At 38.3% G+C, this 20,140-nt stretch overlaps 1 protein-coding gene across 1 annotated transcript in view; it reads right to left on the reverse strand.

Annotated features, from left to right (window-relative positions):
- Nucleotides 1-306: 306 nt before the first annotated feature.
- Nucleotides 307-20,140, reverse strand: part of LOC122811495 (protein FAM71B-like) — a 703,144-nt gene continuing 683,310 nt past the window's right edge. The window contains exon 8 of the mRNA XM_044083371.1: nucleotides 307-1,039. The gene's annotated coding sequence lies outside the window, so the exon portion shown is untranslated. The remainder of the gene's footprint in view (nucleotides 1,040-20,140) is intronic.

A 20,140-nucleotide genomic window follows, 5' to 3' on the forward strand; every position in this document is an offset into this window, starting at 1 on the left:
ATTGCTGCTGCCCCCCCCCAGCTGTAAGTCACACTTGAGAAACGCAGAGTACCATACATAGGCAGGTGAATAATTCAACTGCCTCCACCCAGTGCTAAACGGACAGTGTTTATTTGCATAAATATCTTCTCCTGGCTATTTTTGGCTGAAATGATACAAGTCTGTATAGACGATGCCCCTTATTCATCAAACATTGACTGTAGTAAAAAGGGTGTTACTACAAAAAAAGTCATAAACACCTGCAGCCAGTCACAAATATGCAAACACAACCCTTCCTAACAACTGAGTATCCCATTATCCCCAAAGTTTAAAATATAATTACACTTTTATTTATTTGAATGTCTTAAAAGGAATATAGTGTGGATCAGAAATGACCAGCTTCAGTCCAGGAAAGAATAAGTAGGACAATACAAGGAGGCATAATACCATTTTAGTGACCACCGACTATATGGAATTACACATAAATTATATACAGTTATATAAAGAAGAGTCTAAGTAAGTCCAGCCGAATACAGTAGCATTCAGCATGTAACAGGTACTGAAATGCATGCATTCTTATACAGTTAAATATAAATATCAACAGTGGAAAAATGAAAGTGTAGTGAAACATGCATTATTATTATTCACATATTAAATCTGTTTTGATATTGCCACTTCCTCTTAAACTAATACACAGAAAGTAAAAACTCTAAACTACCTCCTTAATAAACTTGGATACCATCATAACAGTAAAGTACAGTTTTGAATAAATGCAAAACTAAGGGAAACTTATACATGCTAACTTCATGGTTATGTAATAGACACTAATTAAGTGTTATAGTTAAAGAAATAAAACTTGACTATAGTGTAAAGCAACACAAAAGAATACCAACAGAAAAGGCATCAAAGAAAGCTATTTGATAAATTTGCTCTTGATAAACAGTAGGTGTATCGTTTTCTGCTAGTCATTTTCTTCTGCCCCACATACTGAGTTTTATCCAGAATACTGCATCATCAGATTGGAACTATGTAAATCTTCCAGAAGCCAACTTTTGGAATCCTATGAGGAAAAACAAGGCATCTCTTGTCAGTTCTTCCAGCTGCTGGTTTAGACAAATACGTTTTAGTGTTACTTCTAATAAAGATTGTATCTAAATGTGAAGTAAAAGTCTCGACGGTACTGCTAAATGCTCTCTGAATGACGTACAAGTTTTTGCAGTTGTTCATAGGTTCATTAAGTTCATAGCTGGTTATTAGTCTCTCAGCCCAAGAACCATTTTAAGTCTAGCCAAGCTTACCCCAAATTTAATGAAATATTGCTGTCATTTGTCAATACCCCAGCAAATTTCACAGTTTCAATACAGTTAGACTTGTAATGTTATCTAAAAGATGTCCATGTTTGCAGTTGTAAATGCTAGTATCTGGACAAGATGAAGAAAGCAGCAGAAACAGCTGCAGAATGATGCAACTGAGTGAGGGTATCTTGCAAATCACAGCTTAGTACCTCACAGTAGACTAAGTAGTAAGAGCTAGTGAACAGAGCGCATTGGCACATAGGTGGAAGAGTGGACATCGATTTAAAGACTGAGGATGGACACCACAGGACAGCAAAGTGTGAAATGAGGAACAGTAGGAAAAGGTAGGTCAGATGCTCAATGGGTCAGCAGCAGCTAAGGACAGCACCACTGGGGGAAGGGGTAGCTGTGGGATTCATAGAAAAATGGAACAAAGGAACAAAATGTTAGGGGGTTACTAAAGTGAGTAGCTAAGAAATGTGTAAGTCATATGCAATAAAACAGGGTATAAGGAAGATAATATTAAAGGGTAAGGTGTGGAAGAGAGCTATAAGGAGGTCAAATGCAACCAGAATGGCTCAACATGCCATAGTCAAAGACTGTGAAGGCCGGGACAACAGACAACACATCTTGTGCAAAGACTGTGAAAGATGGAAAAGTAATGAGAGCAGCAAGAGATCAGAAGGACAGAGAAGGGGAGGGTCAACAGAAAAGGACAGGTATGGGGTTGAAGGGACCAGGCAGACATGTAATGGAAATAACATTTAACTACTGTTTGTTAATTAGGTAACTGGACTTGTCCAAAAACTTTCAGACATGATCCATGCCACAAACAAATACAGGATAAAATAAATAGAATGGCTAAGTATATACAGCTGCATACATTACAGAAGGAAAAAATAAGTTATATACAGAATGATAAAAAACGTACAGGAATAAAATTTGCATTTATAAATCAAACTGAATGGATAAAATTTTTTCAAAGTATTTAGCTGGATGGACTTGAAAGAATAAAGGGTAACAATAAACAAATTATGGATGGGTTCATGTAAAATGCAAGAAAGGTTTGTGTGTATACATTCCAGAAGAGAAGACCACAATCCAGCACCAGAACTTTAATGATGACACTAAATTTAAAAACACAAATACACCACGAGCGCTAACTTTTATTACAACGTTTTCATCTTGCACAGAACCATCAACATAAAATAGCATACTCCCTATCCTAAACACCTATAAATACATAAAATCCTTAATGTATCAATTATCCAGTTATCTAGACTTCCTGTTTTCAAACCAAAATCAGTCCCCAAAACAGAGTGAAACATAATACAATTGTTAAAAATCACATCAAATGTGTAAGCAAATAAAAAAATGGTCACATAATATAAAATGTCTGATTTTAAAAAAACATATTCAAAAAAATTTTCTGTATTCATAAATTTCTAATATAAATCCTATATAAATTAATTATATGCTCTACAACATTACCATCTACTGGACTAACCTTAAATTACTACAGTTTAGCTGCTCTTAAGTACAGATGTCAAGGAGACCATAGCATTTAAACCAGGGAACTTATTAGATTCAACAACAATCTGCCAATACAGTTCCCTGTATTACCATCTGGAGATCAGAGAGACTAATCAACAAACATCGGGTTCTTTACAATTACAACTGGAAAGGGGAAAACAGGGCAATCAGAGGTAGTTGACATAGGACGTTATGATTGATCTTAACAAATTTTGTTTTAACGGGTTTAACATTTTCAATTAAAGTGGATATTAAGAAAGGATATTTTGAGTTGTTTTCAAAAGGTTTTAAATTTATACCTAGGAGAAAAACAGATATCAGTAGGATTACTTTGGATTTTAAATTATTTATTAGAAAAAAATAATTTTCAGTTATTTTTTCATGGTTGAGACAGAACAGGTACAACAGAAGCTGTACTAGCTAAAAAAAAAGCACTTACAGCAGCCCCCCCCCCCAATTACACCTCCAGGTTAGGAATTTTGAGACAATGTTCGAGAAAGAATTGAAAGAAGCAATAAAGGAAAATAAGGTTAGATTCAATTTAACCAAGGAAGAGATTGTTTTATTGAAAGAACTTAGAGATGATAAATCTTTAAGGGTTATGAAACTGGATAAAGGAGGTAGTGTAGTCTTCATGGACAGCATTATTTATGAAGGAAAAATGATGGAGCTTTTGAATGATTATTCCAAATATACTAGAGTATCAGTGAATGAGATAAACATAGCCTATAAAATAATTGTGTTATGTTTGAATGATCTATTATTAGAGGGAATGATAGATATGGACACTTACAATTTTTTACACATAGAAAAAAATAGAGTTCCCTCTATATTCCAGATACCAAAGGTACATAAGGATACTACTAACCCTCCCATTAGACCCATTGTCTCTGTGGAAGGCTCTGTTACAGCCCCTTTAGCTAAATATGTAGATGTAAATTTGAAGAGGCGTTCAGTGAATGCTATGAACAATTTGAAAGATTCTTGGGACTTACTAAAGACGGTGGATAATAGTGTTTAAATGAGAAGTTGATTTTTATCACTATAGATATCGTTGACCTATTCCCCTCCATACCACATGACTTAGGGTCAAAGTGGTTTGAGGAAGTATTTGAAGAATTCTAAGAATTCTATGCACGTCTTTTTGTTTGTTATCTTGCTGCTAGTTGCATTTACATGCATACATACCACAGTTCATTTCACTATTTATTGTAATCAACTAGTCGTATTAGTGTATTGTACTGAGAACAATAAATACAAGAAGATATCTGTTTCAGATAATAAATACATGAAAATAACTGTTTTAGTTAATATGCTTTACTTTCACATTTTCTTTTCAGATCTACAAGCATGTAACATAAATGTTGTCAGCTCTCTATGGCAAATACCCAAAGCTTGTTTATGCACAGTTACATTTATACCAGAAGATCTGGTATTTTTCTCAAAGTCTGATGTAATACAGTTCTTTCTTTGTATAACAGGTTTTCTTTGTTCTTCTAATTTATGATTTGTCCTTGATTTAAGCTCGGTGGTCCAAGGAAACTCAGTTATTTGAAACGTGATGTTCCAGCACTATCTGATGTTTCAACTTTATCTTGCTTGGTGTTACGTCCCTTTTCTTTGCTGATGTCCTTCTAGCTGCCATCTGCGCAGTTATTTTTGCAGACTGTTTCTCAATAACATACTCCTTTACATGGATGCCAAATTTTAACTATGCTATGCCAGCACACTTACCACTTATTCTTCAGCATTTTACACTATTTCTAAATTAACCTTTTATATTTCATATAATTCTTGGAGCTTTTATTTAAGCTAATAATCATGCTAGCAGTAGTTTGAAAAGACAGTATATACTAAATAAAACAGCATTATTTCAGTATTAAGTGATTATGATGGGTTATGCTTCAAAGTGTGTCATACCTGTTTGGTGTTAATGGATAAAGTACTGAAGAATAATTTTATCTTTTTCTAGGGGAAATTTTTTCAACAGCTTAGAGGCATTGCAATGGGGGTAAATTGTGCACCCACCTATGCAAATATCATCCTTTCACATTGGAAGACATTTATATTTACTTCAGAATATAGGGAATGCTGGAGCCTATATAGACGGTTTTTGGATGACATTTGTTTATTATAGGTGGAGGTCAGAAGAAAAATTTTAACTATATGTCCAACACTACTACCACTTTTCTAAGGTTTACATATGAGATCAGATATAATGACATGAATTACTTGGATGTTAATATTTCAAAATTTAATGCTGGGTTTAAGTCTAAAGTGTACAGAAAAGAGATCTTTTTAAATTCATACTTATACTTTACGAGTGCTCATCTTTTTTACCAAAAAAGAGGTTTAGTTAAGGGTCAGTTTGTTCATGTGAAAGAATGACATCAGAAGATGATGATTTTAAAGACAAATGTCACTTATTAATGAATATGTTTAAAGTAAAAGGTTACCCTGAAGATTTATTAATGGAAGTTTATTAGGAGATTATAGAAGGGAGAAAAACTAAACTTGCACCCCTGTTAGGGAAAGGGGTTGTATACACGGAGCAGAATTTTGTTAATAGTGAATCCAATGATAAGATTTACGAGGGTGGCATAATTATTACTTATGGTGGAGCTGCTGGGGTGGTCAGAAATATAACTGAAAGAGAATGTGAGAAATTTGCTAGTATCACCAATCTGAATGTAATTTTTGAGAGACCTCTAAAGTTGACAGAAAGGTTTTGAATATAAAAAATATTTTGAAGAACAAAAGGTTTGAACATACACTTACAAAACAGGGGAAGACAGGGACTTTAAGTGTGGTAGTTATCCCCAGTGCCCGTATGTGAAGGAGGAGGACATTTTATATTTAAATGGGAGAGAAATGTTAATTAAAAGCAAGGGTTATGCCAATTGCAATACCTGTGGAGTTGTCTGCATCACTCTATGTAATAAATACAACGCATTTTACATAGACAAGACTGAAAGAAAATTTAGAATAAAAATTTATGAACACAGTTATGATATAAAGAAGAATTTAACTAATGGGTTGTACAAACATACCCTGATTTGTGGAGATGTGGATTTTAGTTTTTTTGTAGTGGAAAAAGTTTCTTTTGACGTAAGAGGTGGATCATGGGAGACCAGATTAGAATACAGTGAACTGTATTTGCAAATTATTTTTGAATCTAATAAGTTTCCTGGTTTAGATGACATGGTCTCCTTAACACCTGTACTTAAGTTAAGAGCAGCTAAATTGTAGTCATTTAAGGTTTGTCCAGTAGATGGTAGTGTTGTATAGCATATAATTAATTTATATTAGAAATTTATGAACTTGGAAATTTTTATGAATAGGTTTTTTAAAATAAGACATTCCTATTCTTTGACCATTTTCATTTGCTTACACATTTGATGTGATTTAACAACTGGATTATGTTTCACTCTGTTTTTGGGACTGCTTTTGGTTTGACCTTTCCCATGTGTTTGCTCCTTTCCCCTCTGTAGTGTGATCTCAGAGTTGGTATATTTAGTTGGGGGGGGCGAAGTCCCCCACATTGTAATGTTTGAAAGTGTGTGTGTTTGTGTGTTAGTGCTACTGATTTCTTTCCCAGGAAAAGAAATCTGTGTTCTGAGCGTTTGCGCTTTAGTGCATTCGCTGTTTATGTGTCGATGAGGTGTTCGATTAAACGCCTCTTCGGTGTTATGATATAGACCCTTTCGGACTCTGGTATGCCGCAAAACTCTTCTTCGACTAAGAATCCTGCGGTTGTCTCTCCTTTGGATGAGTCCGGAGCCACTGAGCAGGCAACGGCTTCCGAGGAATTACTTCGCACTACCGATTCTCAACACAAACTGACGACTTCTTTCATGTCTACCGTTCTTTCAAAAACTATCGAGTCTCTACGGCCCAGGATATGAACCACACCCTAGAAACTGACGACCCAATCTCAGGCACTCAGGCACCTGCTTCCTTGCCTCAGTCTCAAATGCTTAAAATGGCGGAAGACCTTATCATGCTGATCAGGGGAAGCCAAGCTACCCCTTCCAAAAGAAAAAGAGATCTGGCCCCAGTAGTTTTGTCTGAACAGGAGTCTGATGACTCTGATGCATAGGTTCATAGGTTCATACTAGGCTAGCTGCCCTAGGGCATTTATAAGCCTAGCCAGAGTGTGTTTGGCTTTCACCACTATTTTAAATTAATTTTGCTATGCCCTTTTTCGAGGTTAGTATACTGTGCCTCTGTCTAACAGTAACACAGAAGTGATACCCGGGGTAAACCTACGATCCCCCATCCACTCATCAAGATTCCTCTTGAAGAGAGTCAGTGAGGGACTCTGCCTAACCTGGACTTGGATTTTATTCCAGAGTGAAGGTAGCCTCTGGGTTATGAATCTGTCCCTCCAGCATGTACAGCATGTACTATTTATTTCAGTGCTGAGGTTCAAGTCTCTCGAGCGCATAGCTCGATGGGATTTGGATTTTCTGAGGTGCAGCATGTTCATTAATTCCGGGTTGGACATGGCTTTATACGTCAGGCACAGATTGCCTCTGAGCAGGCGGTATGCCACTGAGTAGAGCTGGAGTTTCTTTAACCGGGCAGCATATGGCATCTGTTTGAGCCCTTTGATCCCCTTGGTGAGGTACTTTTGGGGTCTTTCCAGTTGCTGCAGGTGTCTGGTAAGGTACATCGCAAAAGGGGCATTGTACTCAATTATGGGCCTGATGAGGGATGAGTAAAGAGGCACGATGACCTCCCCTGATCTAGATGTGAATCCCTTCATGATTAGGTGGGCTATATAAAATGTTTTTCTAACCACTTTGGCCACGTGGTTGTCAAATGAGAGATTGCTATCAACTTGGGTCCCCAGGTCCCTAATTACTTCTTCCATACTTAATGGATTACCACTTATGTGGTAATTTGTGGGCACTTTGTTTTTGCCAAAGGGGATGACTATACACTTTTTGGCGTTTAGCTTGAGGTACTGAGAATCTGAATATGAAGACATGCAACCCCTCTCTGCTTATGAGGATTCTGATGCAGAGGATTCCATTCCTTCAGCCTCTCCACCCGAGGATTTTTCCTTTGGGGAAACCCTTCATACCTTAAGGGAGCATTTCCAATGGGAATGTCAGGACTACCCTCAGTCTAGAAAGAGACTCAGAGAATTCTTAGATCTTCCACAGCACAGACCCCTGGCCATTCCTCCAGTCCTGGATGTTGTGGACGATGTTTTCCTGGAACCCAGTTTGACTCCTGACACCCTCCCTCCTGCACCCAGAAAACCTGACATGTATTACAGAGTCCCTGACTCACCCAAATTTCTTTTCAAAAATCCTACTGCTGACCCTGAGGTAATTTCTCAAGGGCCTAAAGTAATTAAAGCAACCTCTGCTAAGAATCCCACCCCCTCAGATAGGGATTCCCAAGCACTGGACAGATGGGGCAAAAAGTATACACCTCTGCTACTCATGCTATCAGAGCACTAAATTGCCAGTTCCATATGCTAAAATTTCAGCAACATACCATGGAACTCCTCAAACAAAAAGTGTCTTCCTTTCTTGCTTGTGCAGAATCTAAAGAGTTACAAGAGTTAATGCATTCTGCAAGTCAAGTGACTAAGCACACCTTCCACTGTGGTTTTGACTCCCTAGAAGCTTCTTGCAGGGCAGCAGTCACCGGTTCTGTCCTTAGAAGGCATGCATGGCTTAAGGAACAGCCCTTGCCAGACCATGTTAAATCTAAATTATTGGATGCACCCTGGCACAAAGACAACTTATTTTGCACTAAGACAGGGGAGGTCTTAAAAAAGATGGAAGAAAAAGCTAAATCTATGCAAACAGTTAAGGATTTCCTACAGTTCCAGCTACTCAGGTTCAGCAGGCATTGCCCCTCCAAGCACTGGTCCTTTCCTGCTCCTACCAGGTCTGTTCGGCCCAGACCCTGGGGAAGCAATCCCCCCCCCCAGACAGCAGCCACAGGGAATGCAGAGATCAAACAGTGGAATTCCTCCACTTCAAAATCAGGGAGTTCTAAGCCCACCCCCTCATGATAAGAACTCACAATGACTCTCCTCCCCCACCTCTTCCCTCTGCCCATCTTCACTTTACCTTAGGAGGATAACTCTCCTTTCACACAAGCACCTAGGCCACCATTACCAATGACCGCTGGATCCTCAACATAGTGTCCCAGGGATACAAATTTTCTTTCCACACTCTTTCAACCCCAAAAGGGTTCCCAGATCTACTTCCAAACCAGTGGGCAGAGGCACAAAAGCAAGTCCTTTCCCCTGATCTCTATGAGGGCAATAGAGCATGTTTCTGCAGAACAGAAAGGCTAAGGTTTCTACTCCAGACATTTTCTGGTACCGAGAAAAGAGGGCACCTGGCACTCCATCCTCGACCTAGCCATTCTAAACACATTCTTGGTGATACCAAAATTCAAAATGTTAACCCTCCAGCAACTACTACCCATGCTCTCCAAGGATGCTTGGTTAGCCACCCTAAACCTAATAGAGGCCTACCTCTACATTTCTATCAGGGAATCATACAGGAAATATCTATGTTTCAGGGCAGGATCTCTGCACTTCTCTTTGGCTTATCTACTTCTCCCAGAGTTTTCACAAAATGTCTGGCTCCTGCCATTGCCTTTTGCAGACAAAGGAATATCAAAATGTACCCATACTTAGATGACTGCCTAATTCAGGCAGACAGTCAGGAAAAGCTGCTCAAGCACCTGGCCTTTATAAAGTCCCTACTGACCTCGCTAGGGTTCACTATCGATGAAATGAAATCCAAACTAGTACCCACCCAAAGGATTATATTCCTGGGAGCAAGCCTGGAAACAGCATCCCCGTTGGCATTACTTACACCAGAAAAGCAAACTTACCTGACAGCCTACTTCTCTCAACTAGCCACCAGACCTCAGTTATCTGAAAGGAAAATCCTGCAAGCTCTAGGGTTCATGGCATCTTGCATTCTACTCATTCCATATGCCAGACTGCATATGAGGAAACTTCAGTGGTACCTAAAAAGCCTTTGGTGTCAACACACTCAAGACCTGGAAACACTTATACCAATGATACCTTGCCTAAGGAAAGATTTTATTTGGTGGGCAGCAGCATGCTCCCACAACAAGGGATTACCTTTCTCACCACTCACCGCCACCCAGACCCTCACCACAGACTATGCCTGGGGTGCACACCTGGATAACAGGTGCATACAGGGCCAATGGAGCCCACAGCAAATCCATCTGCACATCAACCAAAATGAGATGTTAGCTGTCCAGCATGCATCGACAGCTTTCAGGCCCCTTCTCTCCCCAGGGGCTTTCCTGATCAAAATAGACAACACCACTGTGATGTGGTATATCAACAAGCAGGGAGGGACTCGCTCCTACCCTCTATGCAGGCTGGCCATGACCCTTTGGCACACAGCCTCTGCCATGCAACTCCACCTGTTAGCACAATTCCTGCCAGGTTCTCTAAACTCTCTGGCAGACCACTTAACCAGAAATCTTCTGGACCCACATGAGTGGCAGCTAGACAAAAGAACCTTCACCCTAATAACTCAGAAATGGGGCACCCCAAACATCGACCTCTTTGCCTTAAACACCAACCATCAGCTCAGCAAGTTCTGCACCAGGGAGCATCACTGCATGGCTTGGAAAGTGGATGGCCTATCCTTCCCCTGGGTTAATCTATCAGTCTATGCTTTTCCTCCACTACTTCTCATCACCAGAGTACTGCTCAGAATAAGGGAGGAAAACCAAGGAGAATTCTTATTGCTCCAGACTGGCCTTGCCAGCACTGGTACCCACTGCTGCGCAGTCTGTCCCCACTGCCACCATGGCATGTCACTCAGACCCCAACCCTCCTGACCCAGGGGGAAGGAGAATTCATGTATCCCCAATTGCAGACCCTCAGTTTGGCAGCCTGGCTTATTCCCTGACCACTGATCAATCTGCCAACCTCATTAAACAGGTTCTAGATGTCATATGTGAGGTCAAACGCCCTAGCACTAGAAAGTCTTATGCTGATAAATGGAAAAGGTTCTGCACCTGGATTCAGGCTAAGGGAGCCGATATGGCACAACCTTCCCTACCTCTCATCCTGGATTACCTGGCTGACCTGCTACACAGTGGTCTCTCTTTTTCCTCTATTAAAATTCATGCCTCTTCTATCTCTGCTCATTTCCACACTGAGCAGCCCCTTTTCTCACACCCCCTCTTCAAACAATTCCTAAGAGGGGCTAGCAACTTGAGGCCATCCAGAAGAGCACCTACCCCAGCTTGGGACCTTAACTTTCTGTTGGAAATCTCACCCTGCCCCCCTTCGAACCAGCATCTTCAGCAGAGTTAAAATTTCTCTCCTGGAAGACAGCTTTTCTTCTGCCCATCACTTCAGCCAGAAGAGTCTCTGAGCTACAAGCACTCATGGCTGTGGAGCCCTTCATCATTTTCCATGCTGACAGGGTTTCCCTCAGGACTAACCCATCCTTCATGCCCAAAGTGGTGTCCAGTGTGGCTCTCAACCAATCCATTCATTTGCCCACCTTTTTCCCTGACCCATAAAACAAGGGGGAAAGGATCATGCACTCTCTAGATGTGCACAGACAGCTCAGATTCTATCTAGACAGGACTAAATCATTCAGAAAGTCTGATAAGCTACTGATTAGCTTTGCTGAGGGGCAAAGGGCAAAGCCATCTCCAAACAAACAGTTTCCAAATGGATAACACACTGCATCCATTTCTGTTACAAGCAACACGGAAAACATCCCCCTAAAAGGGTCAGGAGTCACTCTACCAGAGTAGCCTCCACCTCTGCAGCTTTCCTCAGAGAAGTCCCCACCAGGGACATCCTGGAGACTGCTACCTGGACATCTGTTTACACTTTCACCAAGCATTACCATATGGTTATTTTCTCCAAATCCAGGGCAAGCTTTGTCACTGCAGTCTTGCAGGGCATCCTAGCCAGCCTCTAGTCTCCTTGACTGCCTCAACCATTTTCCTCAGCTTTGGAAATCAACCCAAATGTGATGACTGCAACAGTGAAACAAGAAGTGCATAGTACAGTTGGGTACACTTACCATAAATGCAGATGTTCTAGTGTATTCACTGTTGCAATCCTGGTTTCCCTCCCTCCATCCCCCTCTTCTTTCTCTCTCTCTCTCTCTCCCTCCTTACAAGGAACATTTTGGTATTTACTTTCTACTGGTGGGGTTCTTCCACCATAACCTGGCTCCCACTTGGGGCCTCTTGACAGTTAGGGCAAGAAAAACTGATGTAATAGTGTCGGCTGCCTTACTTTATACTACTGATGACCTGACGTCAGTCCTGATGCGACAGCAGCCGACGCAGAAATACTAAGCCTCTGGTATTTGGGAAGGCTGAGGACTACCCTGGCAGGGATAACCCAAATGTTTTGACTGCAACAGTGAATACACTCGAACATCTACATTTAGGGTAAGTGTACAAAACTGTACTTTCTGGTGCTGGATCATGGTTTTCCCTTCTGGAGTGCTTATTTCATTTTGGTTACCAGTGTTGGACATTTGAGCACTTTTATCCACCTTGGTTTACTTATTTTGTGTGTGTGTGTATATATTATATATATATATATATATATATATATATATATATATATATATATATATATATATATATATATATAGATATATATATATATATCTATATATCTATATATATATATATATATATATCTATATATATATATATATATATATCTATATATATATATATATATATATATATATATATCTATATATATATATATATATATATATATATATATATAGAGCGTCTATATCATAACATCGACAGCTTAGGTTGTTGAATGCTAAATAATCAACACCTAAGCGTCGAATGCTTAAAATAGCGAATGGCCACATCACTGAATTCTTTCCACGGGAAAGAATTCGGTTGGCCATCCGTAAACAAAGTAAAGAAATCCACCCAAACATAGTGGGAGGCTTCACCCCCCCATAGGCCCCCTGACTAAATTAAATATGCAAACTCCGAGATTGTGCTACATTGGGGAAAGGGCAAGTCCCTGATAACGGCCACGCAAATTCTTTCCCATGGAAAGAATTTGATGATGTGGCTGTTCGCTATTGTAAGCGTTCAATGCTTACATGTCGATGATTAAGCATTCGACAACCTAAGCCATCAACAATTCAATAGGAACCCTCTCTCTCTCTGTATATATATATATATATATATATATATATATATATATATATATATATATATATATGCTATATATGTGTGTGTATATATAGATATATGGGTCTACCTGAAAATGCCAACAGTGCACAACGCCGACGAGAACAACGACATTGGAAGATCGACAACGGTGAAGACTGACAGTTGAGAATCCTGATGCTGTGAACACTGACATGTTAAGGTAAGTGTGCGATAGGGACGGACCATAGCCAGCCTTAGGCATAGGCCAGCTAGGTGGCCGACTAGGGCTCCGCTCTAGTAGGGGTGATTTTCCAGTATTTATTTGATGTAGGTAGACCAGGATGGGGGCACTGGGTGGTGTGGTGGGGGGCACCATGGAGCCATTCTGCCTAGGGCATCAGCTAACCTAAGGCTGCTCCTGGGATGGACGTTAGGGTCAGGGTATGGGTAAGGTAAGTGTGCAATAGTGACGGACGTTAGGGTAGGGTGCGGGTCAGGTAAGTGTGCGATAGTGACGGACTTTAGGTTTAGGGGCAGGTTAAGTGAGTTAGGGTGCGGGTAAGGTAATTGTGCAATGGTGACTGACTTAAGGGTTAGGGGCGGATTAAGTGAGTCAGGGTTAGGGTGCAGGTAAGGTAAGTGTGTGATAGTGACAGACCTTAGGGATAGGGTTTGGGTTAAGGTTAGTGCATAGATAGTTAATAATGTAAGGTTTAGTGTAGGTTTGTAATGTTTTTGGTGTGCTTGTGTTGTGTGTGTGTATTTCGGGAAAGGTATTTGTTTTCTTGATCGTCAGGATTTTGGTTTGTCGGGCATGTGAAGTTTTGTGTTTTTGAACTTTCTTTTTTTGTCATTTTTTTCGTGTCGGTTATTTCATTGTCGGTGGTTTGACCTGTCGGTGTTATCAGGTAGACTTATATATATATATATATATATATATATATATATATATATATATATATACACACACACACACACACACACACACACACACACACACACACACACACATGCACACACATTCATATAGATGTTTATACTGTTTATACATTGAGTAGTAGTACAGGAGCCCAGCATTAAGCTGTATTAGCATTTTTGACATTATTTGTAAATTTAACAATATCAACATTTGGACCTTGTTTGCAAATTTAACTACATCAGCATCTGGTTTATATTTGTAAAGCCGGATTCATTTCCCCACCATTTGCCTGTTGACTGTCACATTTACTGCTATCACTAGGTCCCTTACAGCCCTGTGTTGAGAGCTGATACTGAGAGCTGTTATTTGGGCAGTAGTTATTTTTTTTCTGTTAACCCTAACCTTCCTGTCCTTGCTCAGTAGGCACTCCATAGGTTAGGTATACAATAAATGCATCAGCTGTGGACTAACTTTTAATATTTGATGTTGCTTTTTTTTCTACCCTGTATTTTCTGTAAAAGTGCATGTTTTCTTCTAGTATTTTGCTACAACATTTTTGAATTGTATGCACTGTTTGGCTGAGACAAGTCAGTGAGCTGGGTAGGGATGATTAACATCAAATACTCTAATTCAGGCTGCAGTGTTAAAAACTGTGAACATAACACAAACTAGCTCAGTCCACATAATACCAATTAATCACAGGGGTCAGATTTCTCACAGTTGAGCAGACTGAATTACATTTGTAAGCCTATCATTCAAACATTGCTTAAAAATCAAAGGAAGCAAAGTAAAGAAAATATGGGTTAATGCTAATTATCAAAAGTAGGCAGTCACAGTACTGATGTAAGCTGATGGAGAGAGAACCTCAATAAATGATCTTTTCACCATAAGGTTTTCTCTCTATCCCTCTAAAATGACTAATTACATCAGGTAGGTGAAAGCTTTGACTAAAAATAAAATCATTCTGCATGGCAAACCTCTTTCAGGCCATTTTGGGATAAAACAAATTTGAAAATAATAACCACTTAAAAAACAAAACTGGTGCAGAGTGCAAATAAGCAACCAGGAACCAAGACAACATTCTGAGTAGCTGGAAACCAAGAACAAGTTGAAGGCTTTGTAAAAAAACAGTTTTAATCACAAACACAATAAAAATTCACTCCATAAAACGTAGCAATAATGCTCAAAGATATATCCACAGTCAAGCGCTTTCATCCTTCCTGGACTTCTTCAAGAACTGTGATAATGCTTGAAAACACCCTTTTTAAAACACAAACCAACCAATCGATAAAAAATAGAATTAATTATGCAAATATCTTTTTTTAAAAAACACACATTTTTATATACATATATACAGTACACATTTGCTTAAAGTTTCTTTGCCCTATATTTTAGTTCAGGCTTAAGAGAAATAAAATCATTTAATCCTGGTGCTACAGTGGAGGTGTAATGCATCTGCCAATTCATTTCAGCCCTTTCCAATTTATTCTTCCAGTCACCCCCCAATGTCCTTAGCCACCACTTCTAATATACCAAAATGAAATGTGTGGTTGGGGTTAATTTTAATGTGCCAGTATAATGCATTATTTTCATCCTGCCTTCTAACATCGTAGAGGTGCTGATAAATCCTCTTTTTCAGCATCCTCTCAGTTTTACCTATGTAAAATTCGAAACAATCCTGACAGATGGCTACATAAACCAACCCTCTTGTACTACAAGTGCCTCTTACCAACTTGATGTCAAACCCTGCCCTTTACATATGAACTACAGGTGAGGTTAAAATATACCTACAATATTCACATGCACCACACCTTGTGGTACCCTTCACATTAGTAACAGGTTTAGAAAAAGGGTGTTCTAATAAAAAATTCATATTGTTGTTGGTCCGATATACAAATTTTGGTTCAGGTCCTACAACATCTAACACTTCTCTGTTTCCTTAAAACAGTAACCAATTTCTTTTAACAATAGTCTTAATCTTTTCACTATTCTCACTATAAGTGATCACCATTGAACAAGAAAAATCATCTTTAGACTGGGTGGGTACATCACCATCCTCTTGTAATTTAGAGCCCAAAAGTGGTTTGTACCTTGAACCCCATTCACTTATGACTTGATGACAAATAGGTAGCACAAACTCATAAGGGTACCCCCTTTCCACAAACAAACCTACCAAGTTTCCCATTTCTACATTGACAGTTTCTAAATTAGAACACATTTTCGCAATACGAACCATCTGGCCCTTTACTATGTTTCTCTTAACACTCTTAAAATCTAAGTAGTCATTAGAAAAAGTGGGCTTCCTGTATATCTTGGACTCAAAACAAGAATTTTCTACATCCTTATTAATTGTTACATCTAAGTAATTAATCTTATCGACACTAAAATTACCAGTGAATTTAAAAGATTCACATGTACTATTTAAATAATTAATACAATTCTCATGTTGATCTTTTACTTTCCAAAGGACAAAAATATTCTCCTTTCCAATAGCACTTCATGAAATAGTTCCAAACCAATATCATGGGGGATGGAGGTAAATAAGCCCACCACATCAACAGTAGAGAAACTTATATTCCCATCAAAAAACTCATTTTTAATACGACTCAAAAATGCATTATACCGGAACATTAAAATTAACCCCAACTACACATTTCATTTTGGTAAATTAGAAGTGGTGGCTAAGGACATTAGGGGGGATGACTGGAAGAATAAATTGGAAAGGGCTGAAATGAAGTGGCAGATGCATTACAACTCCACTGTAGCACCAGGATTAAATTATTTTATTTCTCTTAAGCCGGAACTAAAATATAGGGCAAAGAAACTTTAAGCAAATGTGTACTTTATATATGTATATAAAAAATGTGTGTTTTTTAAAAAAAAGATATTTGCATAATTAATTATATTTTTTATTGATTGGTTGGTTTGTGTTTTAAAAAGGGTGTTTTCAAGCTTTATCACAGTTCTGAAGAAGTCCAGGAAGGACAAAAGCACTTAACTGTGGATATATCTTTGAGCATTATTGCTACGTTTTATGGAGTAAATTTTTATAGTGTTTGTGATTAAAACTGGTTTTCTACAATAATAACCACTTACTTTGATTCAGAGATATTAGTAATGTAGAAAAGTTCAAGATATGTTGAAAAACACATGCTTTTATCAGTTTTTGGGTGTGGTTCTCCTTTAAGATGTGGCATAACACTGTCTCCAACCTGATGTACTTTTCAGTCATCTGTAATAGAATAACAGTTTTCTACAAAAAAGGGAGAGGGATTTAGCCCTGAGAGAAGGAAAATATCGTGTGATATGTAAATTTCTACTTGGCATAATTTATTATTACTTCTTAATTAATTATTAATGTAGGTTTACAATTTTAAGCATTTCTTTGAAAACTTTTTTTTGCGTTGAGTGGTGGTATTATTTATTTCATTTGTTTACCGGGATAAGTCCACTGGACCTAAAAGAGCCCATTTTCAGTGGAGGCCCGGGGAGAAAAGCTCCAACGAGATACAGAAAAAATATAAACATTGATTAGTATAGAAGCAGAAACAGTGTTACATATAGTAAATATAGTAACATATACAGAATATATACATAAAAGCAGGAATCTAGTTTGTTTGATTGCAGTAATATATACAGAAATATATATTAAAGCAGAATTCAATGAATTCAGTCAGAGTGGTATAAACAGAGATCAGTATTATTGTACCAGTATCAACAACTGAAGATAAAAATAAATATGGAGAAAGTATCATTAGTCACTAGTAGCAAAAGACATAGGAGTTTAGTAATCATATAAGGAGAATGAAGAGGTTAGGTTAGAGAGCAGGTACATAGCCAGGAAGAGTTGAGATGATTTTTCAGTATTTGTTTGAAGGTGGTGGTGCTGCCTGCCTTTCTTATAGGGGATGGAAGTGAGTTCCATAGTTTGGCGACAGTGAAGGAATAGAAGAGTTGACCAGCAAGTTGGTATGAGGTTGGAGTGAGTGGACACCTGCCACATTGTTAGGCTGTTGCTATGTACAAAATAGTGATTAAGATTTGATACTTCTGATTCTAAATATAAGGGTGTCTACACAGCAAAACAATTTCATATGCATAAAGAAATGTTTTAGATTATGAAACTAATGAATTTTGTTTATTGGTCGGGTGATTAGTAGGTAGGTAAAGTATAGAGGGCAAAAAGTGGTGAAAAGGAGAGGCTGGAGAAGCAGCACAAAAAATCTGGACAAATCCAAAAATAATGGGGGACAAAGCCTCAAAAATAAGGGCAAGTTTTAAATGTTGCTATTATCAACTTAGAAAATTGCTAGAATATAAGGTCCTGTGTTATTATGCATTTTCTGAAGGATATGAAGTCTGGAACTCAAATGACTGCCATTATTTAGTGAATTTAATTCTCAGTTATTTGCCACAGAAATCCAGAAAATCACAAATTTCATGAGGAACAGACCAACAAATATGAGGCAAAAATATGGATATTCTATGAAAATGTGTACAGTTGAGAGGTATGTGGAGATGATAGAATTTTGAGATGGCAGGGTATATAGTGAGTGTTCTTTTCTGAGAGTTTAGTCAGCGAAGTATTTGCTTTATGTGGACAGTGTAGAGTATTAGTGTCATTGTGGGATATGAAGAAGCAGACAAAACTTGTCTCTTCAGCCATTCAACTTCTCTGTACATGGCCTTGGAGCTGAAGGAGAAGGGACAATGCCAGACATACTGAAAAAGATAGTGAGATCACGTAAATGTGGAGAAGATAATGCAGAAATTAAAGATGAGAAGGAAGGGACAGAGAAGGGGCCTGAAATACTGCAGGAGGAAGTTGTGTGGAAGGCAAGACTAGAAAGAGTGTGTGTGTGTGTGTGTGTGTGGGGTTGTAGACAGGTATAGATTACTCAGTATAGGAAAAGAGCCAATAACAATATACTAAAGTCATGTTGTAGGTTATCCAAATCTCTTTCTTCAATCAATTAAGTGTTTTTGCCCCCAAAAATTACAGGGCTTCATCAGAATGTAAATACAACAATAACAACCCCCCTATTTAAAACTCCTTTAAGTCACACCACACATATTAACCTTGCCATAACATAACATGCAGTCTGCTTGAATATTCATAAAAGTCGCTTAATTTTCATTAAAAAAATTATCACTATCCACTCAAGATGATTAAAACCATTTAAAATACTTACAATACTTAAAAATGATTTTAAATTGTTTTAATCATTTCGCGTGGATGGCGATCCACTCAAAATAGTTTTAAATAGAACTTTTGTTATTGCTTTATTTAGATCATGATGAATCAGATGAGATTCCCTCAAATATCTAAACTGGCTAGAGTTCCCACACCAACTTCTTTTCTCCCAACTCACTGCCATTCATTCACTCCAAAATAGACCCTCTGCCTGTCCTTCCATCACCCCACTCATCACACTTTACACTCCATCTAGCACTCTCAGAAGCTCTGGCCAACAACTGCTGGAAATCTACAAGCCCAAAAAAATCCATAGGTCATACCCTTTATAGTTACACACTAGACGTAGCCTGAAACAAACGACCCCTGTTTATAAGAAATGTAGCTCAAACACATGAATTTAAACAAGCCCTAAAACAACACCTGCTTAATTCCTGGATCTGTCACTGCACAAAGAATAGTTCAAGCCACCCTCCCTAAATTATATCTAAATCCCCACCCACCCATTCTCTGCTCTCTCCTACACCCTTCCTACTACCAGCACTATCACTATCCTCTATTGCTAACTTCTCCCTACACTACTTAATTTAACATGGCAGAGCTGAATTATATCCAACCTGCCACAGCAAAATGCAGCTATCTTCACTTTACCACAATCTGTGTACCTTATTATCACTAGACTCACTTTATTTTGTGCATTTAATTCTAACTGTATTTATTTCTACCACTTGTGCATACATTTTCTCTCTCTCTGTTGATTTATATCGTATAAGCCTTGAATTCTTATCTCGTTACACACTAAAAAATTTTTATTCTGAATTTTAATTTTTAATTTTAATTACTTTGAACCATGACACTTTATATTTTTATTCTGTGGAGCTTTTCTCCCTGGACATCTGCTGAAAAAGGGCACTAGCTCAATCGGACTTTCCCGGTAAACAAATGTCAAATAAATAAATAATAAATAAAACTTCAAGAAAACCCAAACCAAGCTAAATTTTTCACTGTGTAATACCTTAAACCTCCTATAGT

This window comes from Protopterus annectens, chromosome 9.part0 (assembly GCF_019279795.1).
Source record: "Protopterus annectens isolate FY-2018-M chromosome 9.part0, PAN1.0, whole genome shotgun sequence".
Lineage (NCBI taxonomy): Eukaryota > Metazoa > Chordata > Ceratodontiformes > Protopteridae > Protopterus > Protopterus annectens.